Genomic DNA, 15,619 nt, shown 5'->3' with positions numbered 1-15,619 from the left:
GCGTCCCCTTGTAAATTTACTTACTAAGGACAAGGCGCGCTAGCACCATTATAAGACCATACTGCCTGTCAACTTTTTCCTCATGCATTTCTCAACAGAACTAGTGGTTTCCTTTTCCGAAACATAATTCCGGTAAATATTTTTCATCTGCTCAATTAGATATTGCAAGGGTTCCAATCCTGTTCTTGTAGAACAAGAGACATTATCAAACCAGGTACATAGTTGAACCATGGGATTTTATGTCTGGCAAACAAGATAATTACCTCAAGGGCCGAATGATAAGCAAAAACCTCTCCGTACACCACAACCTTCGGCAAAAGGCAGTGATCTGACATTTGCTTTAGCAGAAATGAATTTCATGTTTAGATTTAAAAATAAAGGTAGCTAGTGGTGCTTTGTGGTAACTCACCACAGAAATTTATTTATCCCTCATTTGTAATAAATGTGTTTGGTGCTTGAACATCGGCACTGAACTAGTTGTTTTACCACACCTTGATAGATTATACCTTCAGTGCTAAAGTATTACCATACCATGCTAGAAATTATTTATATATGTCAGAGTTGCACTTTTATTTGATGTACATTATTCTAACAGGAATGGGTAGCATCATACTGAAGGTATCCACAATAGGTGAATAACTATTCTAGCTCCATTACACCGGGAGCAAGGGGTGGTGTCAATGCCATTAGTGTCTACACTGTGAAAATATTTTTTATTTTGCGGGAGTCCACACTACACCAGGGGTGACACGGTCATACCAAGAATGCTGGCAATTTGGTAATCTGGGACTAAGCATCATAGGATTGCCTAAGGATTTACAATTTATCAGGAGATGGTCTTCCATAGGAGGAAGGCGAGACAAGGCATATGGTCAAGAGCAGATCCATGGTGCTCATATAAGCTGGCTCAGGGGAAGAAGCCAACTGGACTTTTCTTGCCACATAAATTGGTCAACCCTGCCACATAATTTGGTCCTCTCTGCCACATAATTCCAATGGGCCTGCATTTAACTAAAGCACTTCAAGTTACCTTCTTTCTCTATCTGCAGCAAAAAAATGAAAATATTGCCATTATTTATTATATTGTAGTATCTTGACTGTAATGCTCCAAACAGCCCAGAGAGGGCAACACAATAAAAGTAGCATTTGTAAGAAATATGGTCATGTAACCAAGTAGTTAACCCCTAGATAGCATAACCACATAAAAACGCAATGGCAGAACGTAATGCAGAGGGTGTAGTGCATTTCCCATTTTCAGGCCTACGACAATAATATTACAAACAAGGTCCTTAAAACACAAAATACTCCCAGCGGTTAAAAAAAAAAAAAGTTACAGCCATGAGAGAACTTAAAATGCATTGCAAAGCATTAATGGGCCGATTTTCCGAGTGCAGAAAATATTGGAGTCTCTGGACCGTAATGCTCAAAATAGCCCCTAGAGGGCACCACAATAAAAAGACCATTTGTAAGAAACATGGTCACGTAACCATATAGTCAGTCCCTAGAGACATTAACCACAGGAAAATAGAATGGCAGAATGTAATGCAGTGTAACCAAATATTTAGCGCCTAGAGGGCGTAGTGCATTACACATTTTCAGGCTTACTACAATAATATTACAAACAAGGCCCTTCAACACAAACTACTCCCAGCTATAAAACAAAAGTTACAGCCATGAGAGAGCTTAAAAAGGCACTGAATAGTGGGAGAGTTTACTATTTTGGGGTCCCCCAACCTAGTGTGCCGACCTAGAGATGACCTAGACAGAAAGAACGTGTTGTGCTGAACGTTTTGTTGGTGGTCCCATTGTCCTAAGACCACCACACGGTGAGTTATGGGCCAAAATGTTTTGTAAAAGAAATGCCCCCGCACCCCCATGCCCCCAAGCATTATGGGATGAATTTGCAAGTGCTGCAAATATTATAGTATCTTGACTGTAATGCTCAGAACAGCCCCAAGAGGACACCAAAATAAAAACAGCATCTGGAAGAAACACAGAAATTAGATCTTCTTTCATGATGTCTGCATAAAGTCACTACATGTGTGTGCACCATATTAGGTTTGGTACATCTTATGTGAGCACCAGAAGTAAGCTCACTTTAGCTTTGGTACTTATCATAAGAAAAGAATGGGTTAAGGGATGTAGAGAAATGTTCTTGATTACTTTACAGTAATCATCATTACACCTAGCCCTACTCATCCTAGTCAAAATCTTTAAACACTGCCAGCACTCCCGGCTCACATAAGAGCATTTGTAATTTCCAAAGGGGTGATTGGACTTCTAGGTGGGTAACCTATCTAAGGTGGATGAGATGGGGTCGTTTTAATTTCTGTATGAGTGGTGGACCCGCATCACAAGTAAGAACTGTGACAAGTAAAATAATCTAGCCAGACTTGGAGTACTGATTAGGGCTATTGTATGTATTAGGATTAATCCGGCGACCTGGAGCAATAAGTACCGATCTGAGGCGTGGATGGCATGTCAATGAGTCTCCCAAGCTTGGACGATGGAGAAAGAAATCATCTCTCAAAGCCAACCAAAAAAAATAGCTTGAAGTTGTGGACATGGAGGTGTGTGAGCTGTCAAAATCAGCACTCACAGCAACTTCTGATGAATGAATAAATGAATGAATGAACAGATCAACATCATGGCACTTCCTGGCCAAATTCGTAAGCAGATGGAGAAAGTATGAAAAATAGTTTTATTCAGACATAAAGGTGGATTATCTTGATGCAGATGTTTGTCAGCAGTTTATTCCAGGCACTAATGTTGCAGCAGGAACATGCACAAAAACGCGCACAAATTCCACTTTTGGTTCATTTCCCAGTGTGTCAGGAAGCCTGTCGTACAAATGTCCTCACTCACAGCCTGCGCGATTTCAAGTGCACTTTAGACATCGCTCACTGGGACAGAATGAGACAGGATAGAGACAAATGGGCAAAGTTTGGCAGTGTGGAAAAGAACACTCTTAAAAGACTACAAGAGAGGAGCAGGCACATACGACACAAAGCAGAACAAGCCACGTGGAGAAAGGATCGTGGCTGGGATTAAAGGCAAAACCAGTGTAAGGAGGGGCGTATCACATGCTGTAACAGGAGGAAGCGTGAACGTTGTGTGATGGCCAACAAAATTTTCACTTAGTTAAATCGCCTGGGAGCGAGATCAGCACTCAAAGGAGGGACATTTAGAAAAAATGCACTAATAAAAAGGAAGAATATTGACAAGCACAACAAATCAGAATGGCAATAATGGGCGTGGTTAAAAGCCCACTGACTGAATACAAAATGTCTTGTAGACAGAGAATGAGCACTACCTAAGCTCAACCCATAGGGCAGTGATATTATGAGACATTGACAGAGCAAGAATGTTTTTGTCTTCTGACTTCATATGTCACTTGAGTCATCTCTCTTGTAAGTTATGGACAATGATAGGATTTTCATATTTTTATCAGTTTTACTGTCAAGAAAGGAAATTGGTTTTAAGGAGACATGGACAGACCAGGCTGCTTATGTCTCCTGTGTAGTACCGTTCTCTGTCATCAAGCGGTAACACCGATAAGTGTTCTAGGAGACGTCACGGCATTCCATGTGGGATTGGTGACCGATCCAGAACAGTCTAGGGACCTACGCGTTCGCTGCTGGCCTGAGAATAAAAACTTGTCGTAACTCATCATCTCTCGGACTAAATACTTTACTTAAGACAGCTTCAGTGAAAGCTTCCAGTATAAGAAGCTAGGAGATTAATATTTTTGAAGGGAGTAAAAGAACCGTTTTCAAGACCTCTTGGCAATTAAATAATGAACGAATCGCTGGGCAAACAACCAATTTTAAAATTAAATATGTGAAGACCGGGGCTCACTACTGGTTACACGAATAAAACTGAACGGTTTAGTACAAAGTAGAACCTTCTCCGATGACCTGCACAGAAAACAGAAAAAGAGTGGAAAAGGCCAAAAAAGCAATTCATTAATGTCCGGGGAATCCATTAATTTTTAAAATATAGAGATAAGCAATGAAGTTAGTAAAACGAGTCTCCTCTATAAAATAGAGCAAAATCCCCAAAAAATAGAAAACCATTAGGTTATAATTAAGAGTAGAAGGTTCCAAATGAACTAATTAGGCAGAAAAAGGCAGTGATCTGGAGCATTTGGCTAGATGAGGAGTGAGAAAATTAACAGTAAGGGGCTGGGACAACAGCCCGGTAAAACGACCTTTAGATAATGCTGCTACTCAAGACCCAGAAGCTAATCCCATACATGCTCCCCCCTCTCCATTACTGTCCAAGCTACCACCAGATTAATTTCTGGCTCACTGGCAGGATCAATCGTCCAATACGATTATAGAACCATAGGAATTCTTCCCAACCTCCATCCTCCAATAAAGAGAGGAAGGTACCTTATCTACTGTTTCAACTGAATGTGTACACAAAGGTTTTCTAATTATTATGCGCAACACCAGTGTTTGTTCATTTTTGTATAGGTTTTAACTGATAAGACATTAAAAGGATGAGTCTCACATGAATCACTTCCACAATCTCCTCCTCCCTGCCTGAACAAAGAATGCAATAAAAAGGCCAGAAAAGACAAATCTGTCTAAAAAGCCTCCATATGAGATTCCTGAAATTACCTTTCAATTGGCAATTTTGTGGACTATACACTCCTGAGAGCAATTTTAGAGCTTATGTTTATGATAACCACTCATGCAACACAGGATTGCTCTGATCTTAGATATTACAGTAAAGGTTAAAGAAAAAACTCAATACAAAGAAGTACGTTTGAAGCGGGGGGAACATGGCGGTCAGCTAGAGGACTGAGCCGCGAGCTCCTCGTCCGACGGGGAAACGGAGACGTCGGAAGGCGTAACGCCGCATTGCGTTGTGCCTGGAGCGTTGAGCAGACGCTCGCGAAGCCGCTCGTTGCTGCTGCTGCTCTTTGGCAGCGGCAGGCTTCTCGAGGGTAAAGGATACGGGCACAGATTCCGGCCGAGAACTCTACTCACGGAAAACAACGCGGAGCAGGATTTGTTTAGTAGATGTTCTCGTCTTCTCGTCGTGTGGCCCGGAACGGAGTGGTTTCCTCGAGGGGGAGGTTTGTCCCTGCTCCCGCGGTGTAAGCTGTGCAAGCTGTGCACGGGGGAGTAGGTTTTCTTTTTTTCTTTCTCTCTCCTCGCTGTTCTATTGTTTTTTCGAGTTGGAGCTAGGGAAGACTTAAGAAACTTAATTATGCCTTTGCATATAATATATATTATACCTATTACACCCTATTTCACCCAAGAATAAATAACTTGAAGTTTTTCTTCCCTCTCTATTAACTTAGTCTGTATTAAGGACCATATCATAGGCATTTAGCTCTATGTTAACTAGAGAGCGGAGAGTAGCCACTAGCTACTAGGAAGGCTACATAACCATTTTTCGATTTTCAAAGGTGATATTCAACCGGTTATTCCCCATTTTTGAGAGGTGGGGTTTTAGATTGGGTGTAATTTAGCAAACTATGGACTATATGTTACTACTCTCAAATTTTGCGTCCTCTTCTTCCTAAAGACATGCAAGAGGTCGGTTAGTTCCAGATTGTAGCACTGTTACGGGCTTCTAAGTGCGTATATGTATTCTTGGTGGATTTAACAAGTTTCTTTTCGGAATATATTGGCACGTATAACGATTAAAAGAATAATTGTGGCGTTTTTTTACCACCGATCTAGCAAAAGCAAAAAAAATTGTTTGCACTGTCTCCCCTGGCCCAGGTTGGGTTACTAAGAAAACGGAGGATAGAAGAAGGGAAGCGCGTGCTCCAGCGAAAGAAGGTGAGGCGGTGGGCTGGAAGGAAGTATCGGTCTCCAACATCTGGGCAGAGGCGGTGAGGGGTGTGCGACGCGGGAGATCCTACACCTCTTGCTGTTCTCTTCGTGGAGGCTTGCCAGAGACTCCGGGGTTTTCAACTAGGAGGAATTTAAATGGAAGTTTGATAAGAGGAGAACGGGTCAACGTTGGAACCTCCCGGTGTATGTCGCCAGTCAAGCGTCACCCCAGGGGTGTCCGGGCAGAGGAAAATGACTTGGTAGGTGTGAAGAAAGGTAAACCTGGCCCCCGGGGGGTGAGTATCAATCCCCAGCTGCAAGAGACCATAGCGGCAGCTATCGCGAGTACAGGTTTAGAAACTTGTGGTGACGGTTCAGTAAGGGGGATTGAGCATTCAGCGTCACAATTAGATCCGTCCCAACTCCACCTCGAGGAAGTCCGAAGGGAGCCTCTGGGAAAGGGTGAGTCGTTGATTACAAGGTATTTCCGGAACACAACCTTCCCCCCCGCAGGTTTTGATAAACACTCAACCCATTTTAGCCGATTTGATAGCATCAAAACAAGCCATGAGTTTGGATAAAGATATGTCAGATCAAGTAGTTAAGGAGTTAGAAGAACAGAGGGGGGATTCTTCCAGTTCATTAACATTGTCGGAGTCAAGGGGGACCCCCTCTGGCGGTCCAGTGTCTCACAGCACAGATGTACAGGTTTTGTTAATTTCTCTTACTAAAGAGATTAGGGAGAAATTTGAGATCTCAGAAAATAATCAAGCCACAATTCGGGAAGCCTGTGAAGTTTTGGAAAGTAAAATGAATTTGTTATCAGACCGGTTGGGTAAGCTGGAGACTGTGGTGGAGGCTCAGGAGGAGAGGTTGTTAGCACAATCTAAAGATATTTCTCAGTTAAAACGCGGAGAAAAGATGTTGCAGGATAAGCTTGAATCATTGGAGAACAACATGAGGAGAAACAACGTAAGGCTTCTGGAGTTCCTGAGGGACTGGAAGGGGAGGATATCAAAACCTACGTGATTGTTCTAATCAAGGAGGCTATCCCAAGCATAGCAATGCTTAATTTAGAGGAAGATATCCAAAGGGTCCATAGGGATCCGTTCAAGAAGCACCCCGGAAGGAAAAACCCCAGGAGGATTTTGGTAAATTTTAGTACATATACAACTAAAGAGAGAATCCTGTCTGAAGCCCTTAAAGTTGGAGCCTTCTCCAGGGGAGACTGGTCCTTCCGCATAAGATCGGATGTTTCTAAAGCAACATTAGATAGGCAGTGGGAATTGGGAAATTTTATGCGGGAGCTCCGTTTCCTTGGGGCTACGGTTCAATTAAGATTTCCAGCTGCTTTACATATTATGTGGAAAAACAAAATGTATAATATGAGAGATCCGGGAGAGGTTAGTACTTTCATAGAACAGATTAAGGCGTCTCAGTGAGATCCAGGAAATTCCCGTCCGACGGAGAGTTCGAATAAGGGATAACAGGATGGTTATCCTAGGAGAGATAGGGAGGGTTCCCTTGGGGGGGGGGGGGGGGGGTTTGGGTGTGTGTCGGTGTTGGTGGAGGGTGAGGGTGGCACTGGGTGTAGGGGTTGGTTTTGGGCTAGGGGGGTAGAAAATGATAAAAATAGGAAAGTCCCTATAACTTGTTTATATAGGAGGGGGGGGGGTTTGTGTTCAAGCCTTTTTTTCTCCTTCTGGGTATGACTAAGTATGGTAATCTACGATTAAAATTTCTTTCTTGGAATGTTAATGGCCTAAGGGTGCTACAGAGGAGGAGGAAGATTTTTGAATATTTAAGATTGGCTGAGGAGGATATTATTATATTGCAAGAAACTCACCTTCAACGAGAGGAGTGGGAGAGTTGGGTTAAACGACTGAATTGGGTTTCATTTAGTGTATGTTCTTTCCAACCTAGCGCGATTAAAAGTGTGTCAATTCTGTTTAAAAATTCTTTAAGGTTTAAGATAGGAGAGGTCCAAGTAGACTCCAGGGGCAGATGGGTAGTGGTAGAAGTGTGTGTATGTGGCTACTGGGTAACAGTTGCAGGTTATTACGGTCCAAATTCGGATGACCCGACGCCTTTTCAAGACCTGTTTAGCATCTTACTTTTAGCTAGGTACCCAGTAGTACTAGGTGGGGATTTTAATATACTGTTAGATCCCGCTCTTGATAAATCAACCCCCTGGGGTACGGTCAATTAACCCAAAACAAGGGCACAGGTGAAGCAAGCCATGCGGGATTTAGGTTTCATAGACATATGGCACTGGAAAGGGGGTGAAGGAGATAGATACACATTCCACAATAAAAAATATGGACATAGATCTAGAATAGATTTTTTTCTACTACATAAGAGTTTATGTTCAGAGGTGATAAAGGTAGCTCACAATCCAGCACACCTTTCGGACCACTCAGCTGTAAAATTACATTTGGGTATCAGGGTCGTAAGTAAGGGCATTAGGACTACAATTAATCGCTTTTTACTCTTAAATGATTCGATAGTAGAGGTGTTGAAGAAAGACACAAGTGATTTTTTCTATTTAAATCGAGGAACAGCAAATTTAGGGTATGTCTGGGACGCTTATAAGGCTTATATCAGAGGGAGGCTTGTGAGCCTGGCAATATACAAGCGTCGCGAAGAAAGGAAGCAGTTGGGGGACATGGAAACATCCTTAAATACTTTTCAAGTTTTAATTCATAATGCACGAAGAGAAGGGAAGGAAGAATTACTTGAGGAGCTGATACGCCAAGAGGATAAAGTTCGGATCGACCTAGATTGTTTTTTGGAGAAGCGTAATAGGTTAAAGTGGCAAAGTAGTCAATATGCACATTTCGAATATGGAGAAGGTTGTAGTAAATTGTTAGCTTGGAAGGGTAAGTCAGATCTTTCTAAAAGGCATATTTTATCGGTTAAAGCAGATTTTACGAATCAGATTTGTGTGGAGCAAGATGAGATTGAGGGGGCATTTGTGTCCTTTTTTCAAGAAATGTATTCAGAAAGTTTGGTAAATTCAGAGGAGTCGATTAGAACATTTTTGGAAGAAATGCATCTTCCAGTTCTGGATGATTCGGCAAAGCTGGTACTGAATTCCGAGATAAGTAGGGCTGAGCTTGCCGATGCCATAAAAGCTTTGAAGAAAGGGAAAGCAGTTGGCCCAGATAATCTACCTAATGAGTTATACAAGGTACTGGGGGAAGAACTTATTACGATTTTATTGGAGTTATTCAACTCCATGCTTGTAGAAGGGGCACAGATACCTAATTCTTGGAGAGAAGCTATAATTTGTTTATTGTTAAAACCGGGTAAGGACTCAATGTCTTGTTCATCATACAGACCGATTTCCTTGTTGAATTCGGATTACAAACTGTATACAGGGATCTTATCTAGGAGACTGGGGAAAGTTATGGGTAACTTGATACATCTGGATCAAAAGGGATTTATGAAGGGTAGACAACTCTACGAGTTCACTCACGAGTTATTTGCTGCAGTAGACCTAGCAGAACAAAAAAAGGCTCCATTAGCGATTCTGACTTTTGATGCAGCAAAAGCTTTTGATCGTGTGAACTAGTCCTTCTTGGGGGTCGCGCTGGAAAAAGCGGGGTTGGGTACTCCTTTTATTAGGGCTGTTAGAGATTTGTATAGATGCCCTTTGGCGAGAATCTTGGTTAATGGTCAGTTATCACAGGAATTTAGGATTTTAGGACTCGACAGGGGTATCCTTTATCTCCCTTGCTTTTTAATCTATACATTGAACCTTTGGCAATTTTATTACAGGTTTGTAAGGACATCCCCCCGTTTCGGAAAGGGGATTGGGAAAAGAAAGTAGCATTGTATGCGGACGATCTTATGCTATACACTAGTGATGTGACGACTACTTTACCTATTGTCAAGACGTTGATGGAGCAATTTGGTAGATTTTCAGGTTACAGTATAAATACAGAAAAAACGGATATTATGTGCTGGAACTTGGCCTATGTTTCTCCTTTAGTTAAACAAGAGATCAAACACTTGGGAATTTGGTTCACAAATGATCTAAATGATGTAGCTAAGTTAAATTTTGACACAACCTATAGGGAAACTAAAAAACTATTAAAGGCGTGGGCTGTTCTTCCACTTTCTATAATAGGAAGATCTAATATTTTGAAGATGTGTATACTTCCAAAGTTTACTTTTTTATTTAACACAATCCCACTAGAGTTTAAGGGGAGCTGGTTTAAAAAATTACAGGGAGATTTATCCTCGTTTGTTTGGGCTTCCAAGGGAGTGAGGATTTCTTGGAAAAAGATGAGTAGAAAGAAAAAGTGTGGGGGGGTATTGCATCTCTAGATTTTTTTAGATACTATTTGGCCTTTCAATTAAAAAACACCAGAATGTTATGGAATAAGAAGTCAAGAGTATTCATTGGTCTGGAGAGCTTTGACGGCACATCTTGAGGGAGGTGCGGACTATTTCTTATATAAATTTGGTCACCCAAAGTATTTCAAGAAGGTGCGTTGGAAGCTCCCCAAACAGGCTTGTAATGTTTGGATCCATCTTCGGAAAGTGCTAGGGATACCTTATTATTGTAGTTCCGCTCCAATTTGGGATTCTCCCGGTCCTGAATGTCTTATCAATAAACTATCAATTCCTTTGAGAACTAGCGGGATGGTAAGAATGGGTCAGATTATAGAAGGTTCTGGTTTGTTAACCTGGTCAGCATTTCAGGAGTGTACTAGAGGGACAACTTCTAAATTCAAGTATCTTCAGTTATCTAGTTGGGTTAATTCTCGACGAGCAGGAGAATTAGGGAGGAGCTCATGGGAAGAGAAATTAAACCAGACAACTATTAAAAAAGAAGTTGCCTTTTGGTATCATGCTCTGTTGGAATCAGTAGACGACGCCCCTTCCCTTCCTTTGTTGAAATGGGGAAGGATCTTTCCAACCCTAGAAGTCACAGCTTTGTGGCAGAAGTCTTGTTCAGAACTATGGTTTACTACTAAACCTGCGGGATTGAAGAAAAAACATTTGTTTTCACTACATAGGGTTTATTGGACACCTGCTAGATTAACAGCTATTGGGAAATTCAAGAAATATTGTCCGCGGTGTGGGGAAGATAATGCAGATGATGTTCATATGTTTTGGCAATGTTCAATGTTGACTAAGTATTGGGAGGATATAGGAAATATTCTGAGCGCAATTTTTGATGTAAACGTAAGAATAAACCTTCTTATGGTGGTGTTTGGGGTTTGTGACCCGGGTATAAATTACCAGAAATTATCAGCACAACAGGAGCACTTGTTGTTTGTATTAATGCTTTTGGCCAGACGGGAAATATGTCGTAAATGGGTGGATCCATTGCCCCCCCCTTGTTAAAGGCTGGCAATCATCAGCGAATCGATTGTGTAAAGTGGAACAATGCGGTCCTCTGACTAGAAGAGATAATTTTTGGGTGGATTGGCAAAATGTTTATCAGTAGCTTACAAATGTTGAGTAGTTTCAGTTATATAACTTATGTTTTGTGTTTTTTTTTTGTTTGGTCTCCTCCTCTTGGAATTTCAGTCCAATGATTAGAACTCCCCTCACCTTATTGGGTGTTGCTTTGGTTATGATCAGGTCTCGAAGAAAATAGTAAGACTTTGTCGATGGCAGTTGATTGGGAAAAGTGCAATATCTAGAACAGGTGGGGCGGCCCAGCAATGATGTGGACAGCACATCTGGACTCATACCATAAGTGCCTCGGCTTTTGCCCTTTTCCTTTTAACCAAAGCATGGGTGGCGAAATGAGGACAAAAAAAAAAAAAAAAAAAAGAAGTAAGTTTGGTAAGCAAGCAATGTTTTAGGTTTCTTAAAGTTTCAGTTATTCACGAAGATGTACGAAACTGAGCATTCGTGTTCTGTACATGAACCACACTGAAGGTACTTACGAGTCTCAAAGTATGAGAAAAAATGTTACTAAACCTGTAAGCACCGTGTAGTATTGAGTAGTACTGTAGATTCATATGCGCTCCTGTCATCCAGTGTTGGCCTCAGACGTTTGAAAGTTGCTTTTCCTCGAAGTCGTCTTTAAAGTCACCAGATGTGCTGGGACTCCTCCCTTAGTGGACAATGCACCTGGGCACAGACTCCATCTTACACTGTTTTTCACACAGCGAGTAAGAATGTGCATGGAGTGTAAAGTGAGCATTGCATGGTACACTATGTGTATTGCACAGTGTCAACTAGTTAATAAGAGAAGAGATCTGCAATCAACACAGGTTTCCAGGGAGGAGGACAGGCGCATGTAAATTTACAGCGCTATATGCTACAAAGAGATGCTTACAGATTAACATGTGGGGCTGTAGATACACATGCTTTGTATAAGCACTAACCTTCTTAAGCAATGGATAACATGTGACTGATGTAGAAGTCTGGAGCTAAGTTCTTAACACCGCCTGGCCAACCATAACCTATTGTATGGTAGGATGTCCACACAATAGTGCTTGGTAAATATGTGTGAAGTTGACCAGGTTGGCACTTTGCAGATGGCAGAATGCTGTCAAATAAAACCATGGTTGCTCCTTTCTTATAGGAGGAGTGAGCCCTGGGCAGAACAGACAGATCTCTATTAGCTTCATGGTAGCAGTTTTGGATGCACGGTTCCAACTCTGCCAGTTTTAGTTACGAGATGGCCTTTGCGAGGCTCTATAAAGGCCACAAAGAGATGCTCAGACTTACAAAAGGGCTTGGCCCTTATATGTATTACATTAGAGAGATTTTAATGTCTAGCATGTACAGAGCTTTTTCTGCTTGGGATTCTGGCTAGGGAACTAGGAGTGGGAGCTTCATAGTTTGGTTAGGTTGGACAAGTGGTACGAAATTGGACAGAAATTTAGGATTAGTTCTTAAAATAACCCTATTGCTGTGAAACAGAATGAAATGTTCTTGTAAAGGGAGTGCCTCCATTTCACTCATGTGTCCAAGAGCAGTAAGATCCACAAGGAAGGCCACCTTCCAGGAAAAGAACTGGAGGTGGCACAAGTGTAAAAGTTCAAATGGTTGCCACACAAGTCTCGTGAGAACAACGTTAAGGTTCCACATGGGAGCAGGAGGGTTCTCTGAGATATGACCTTCTTAAGACCCTACATGAAAGCTTTGACTACTATAAACCTAAATAAGAATGAATGTTCCTGGTTTGTGTGTAGGCCATTTCGGCAGCTAAGCTTAGGCATGCTGATGTGTAGGCAAAGCCTGATTTCGCTAATGTAAAAAATATCAGATTATGTCCCGGACCTTAGGCTTTAAGGGATCCAGGTGTTTGGAAACAGTGGTGTACAAACCTCTTCCATTGTGTGGCACAATCAGCCTGTGTAGTGGGCATTTGCACTTCCTGTAGTATGGCCATACATTCTAGGAGAGGTTCAAAATTCTAAGACCTTAGGCCAGTGACAGATGGCTAGGTTGAGCTTACTGTGGGGTCAGGGTGTCGAATCTAAACTTGTCTGTCTGTAAGAAGGTCTGGCCTGCGCAGCAACTTCTCTTTTGGTCTGACTGACAACCCCAGGAGCACGGCATACCAGGGTTGTCTGGCTCAGGTTGGAGACACTAGGATGAGTGTGTAAGGAATGTTTGTCTCATTTGCCTCACCACATGGGAGGGGGGAGGAGGGTAATAGTGTAGGCAAAGATCCCTGACTAATCCACAATGCACTCCCTAGAGTCAAAGTTGGAATATTTTATTTTTTCAGATATGGTGAACAAGTCTATTTGCGGGGTGCTGCAATGCTGGACATTTCTATGGGGTCCTACTTGTGGACTTGCTGATGCTGGTCAGGTCTACAAAGTTCCTGTCCACCTTCAGAAGGTGTCCTACTAGGAACCATATGTTGTTGCAGATCACCAAATGCCAAATCCATGTGCTAGTGCAATGAGCTAGTGAGCGTGCCTCACCCAGTTTTTGTGGGTAAAACATGGTGATCATGTCAGACTTGCTAAAGACTACTTTCCTTTGAATGACCTGGTATAAGGCTCTGAGTGCTAGGTGTATGGCTAGACTCTCCAGGTAACTGTTGTGGCAGCCCTCATGCTATGGGGCCAACACCTAGTGAACAGCCAAGTAGCTGAGACACACACTTCAGCCTGTGAAAGAGGTGTCTATGGAAATGGTCAACGCACTAAATCTGCCTTGATGCTGATGGACACAAACACGGCTTTCCTGGGGTGGGACTTTGCCCCCCAGGAGTCACAATATGCTGGGAGGCAGGGCCAGATCTATCACCTCGCAATATAGCACTCAAAGGCCCCTGCAGCACGGGACGTGCTAAGCGTGTGCCCAGGTGAAGACCGGGACAAGAGTAGGCCTGTCTACGCTCGGCCGTGGCCAGACATGGTTGGGCTCGGCCACCCCTCTAACATCTGTCGATTTAAATGGTGAGAGACCCTCACAATTTTGCACAGGTGCCTAAGGTCCGACAGCTCTGGTTCTGGACTGGGGGTCGTTGCCTGACCGTTAGTGAACTGGACTTCTGAGGTACCTGTCCAGAGACTGCCTTATTGCAATTCTGCTCCGGCTTCAGTAGTTTTTCCCTTCTCAGGCTGACTGACCAAGTGAGGATGTTAAGTGCCAACTAATTAGGGCTATTATTGTGCTGGTCTAGGAATAATAGGGAACTTTCTTTGGCAAGGTGGGAGGCAAGGTGGTGTGTTATTGGTGTAAACTAGGTACGGTTTAGAGCGAAAGGGCGCAGCTAGAAAAGACCACTGCTGTTTGGTGTCCTTGCTCCCATTATTTAGTCACCAGGATTGATAAGAGGAAAGCTGCAGAATCTTGACCCACATCGCCGCTCCCCCCTTTCCTAAATGCACTTCTATTGAGAAAATGCTTTTTAGGGCACTGGGGTCCTTAGTACGGAGCTATGGCTTACTGAACGGTGTCTCTCTCTACAGGCTGGGCTATCCTGGGGGGGGGGGCACCTTACCCCCCACAAACTTGTAACCCAAGTGAGTAGTTAATTTCACCATGTAGTCTTTACTCTGCTAGAACATAGTACAAGTAGGAGTCCTAATCCCGAGGTTCTGTGAAACAGCCGCACTCCTAAGCAACCAGGGAAAGCCAAGCAAACTAATAGACGTTGTATCAATCTACCACCGCCCCACCACAAACGCTGGTAGGCGATTTGAGATATTGAGGCCCCAGTAGGGAATTCTAGTGAAGTTTCTACTTTTGATTCTTACATGCATAAACCTGCATGGATCGAGGGAGTTATTACAGATTGTATGGGTAGTATTAAAGAGCTTCTGTGGGCTGAATTTAGCTCTTTTTATGCCTGCCTTTAGTCTACTGAACTGAAACTGTCACTGCGAGGGCATGATAGAGTGCAGTCAAATGAAGGAACCAATCTGTCTGTTAGTGCCTCTAGGATCATCATGGGAGGGTCTGCGAGAGACTGGAGCCCAATCAATAGCAATAAGCACCCAGTCGGTTCAAACCAAGATGTGAAGGGATCCACATCATACATTCCCTGGCAGACTGGCAATCCTCCAGATACTGCCCACCCACTATCATCCATCAACCACAACAAAAACAGCTACAGTGTAGTGATGAAAGGGCAGGGTGCAACGACCCTATCACTCAAACTAACCATTGAGCTGTATTTTTCCCGGTGGGGAAAAAGACTACCTAGAATTAATCACCCAATATACTCATGCCCATATGTTGCAATTCTACGTAGAGTTCAGAATCTGCACTCTGATTAAAAAGAGTTGTAGGAAGAGGTTTTTTAATAATATTAAGATATAAAGATTTCCCTGTGGCTCAGGCCTGCAATATACTTTTTACCTGACGGGTTACCTGGCTAGGACCTG

The 15,619-nt window shown here is 42.7% G+C and overlaps 1 protein-coding gene across 2 annotated transcripts in view; it reads right to left on the bottom strand.

Moving 5' to 3' along the window:
• OXSR1 (oxidative stress responsive kinase 1) overlaps positions 1-15,619 on the bottom strand; it is a 645,496-nt gene that overhangs the window by 502,275 nt on the left and 127,602 nt on the right. The gene's annotated exons all lie outside the window — the stretch shown is intronic.

The sequence above is a fragment of the Pleurodeles waltl genome, chromosome 10 (assembly GCF_031143425.1).
Source record: "Pleurodeles waltl isolate 20211129_DDA chromosome 10, aPleWal1.hap1.20221129, whole genome shotgun sequence".
In the NCBI taxonomy this organism is placed as follows: Eukaryota; Metazoa; Chordata; class Amphibia; order Caudata; family Salamandridae; genus Pleurodeles; species Pleurodeles waltl.
The sequence above is the reverse complement of the archived record's forward strand: the minus strand, read 5'-3'. Positions and strand labels throughout refer to the sequence as shown.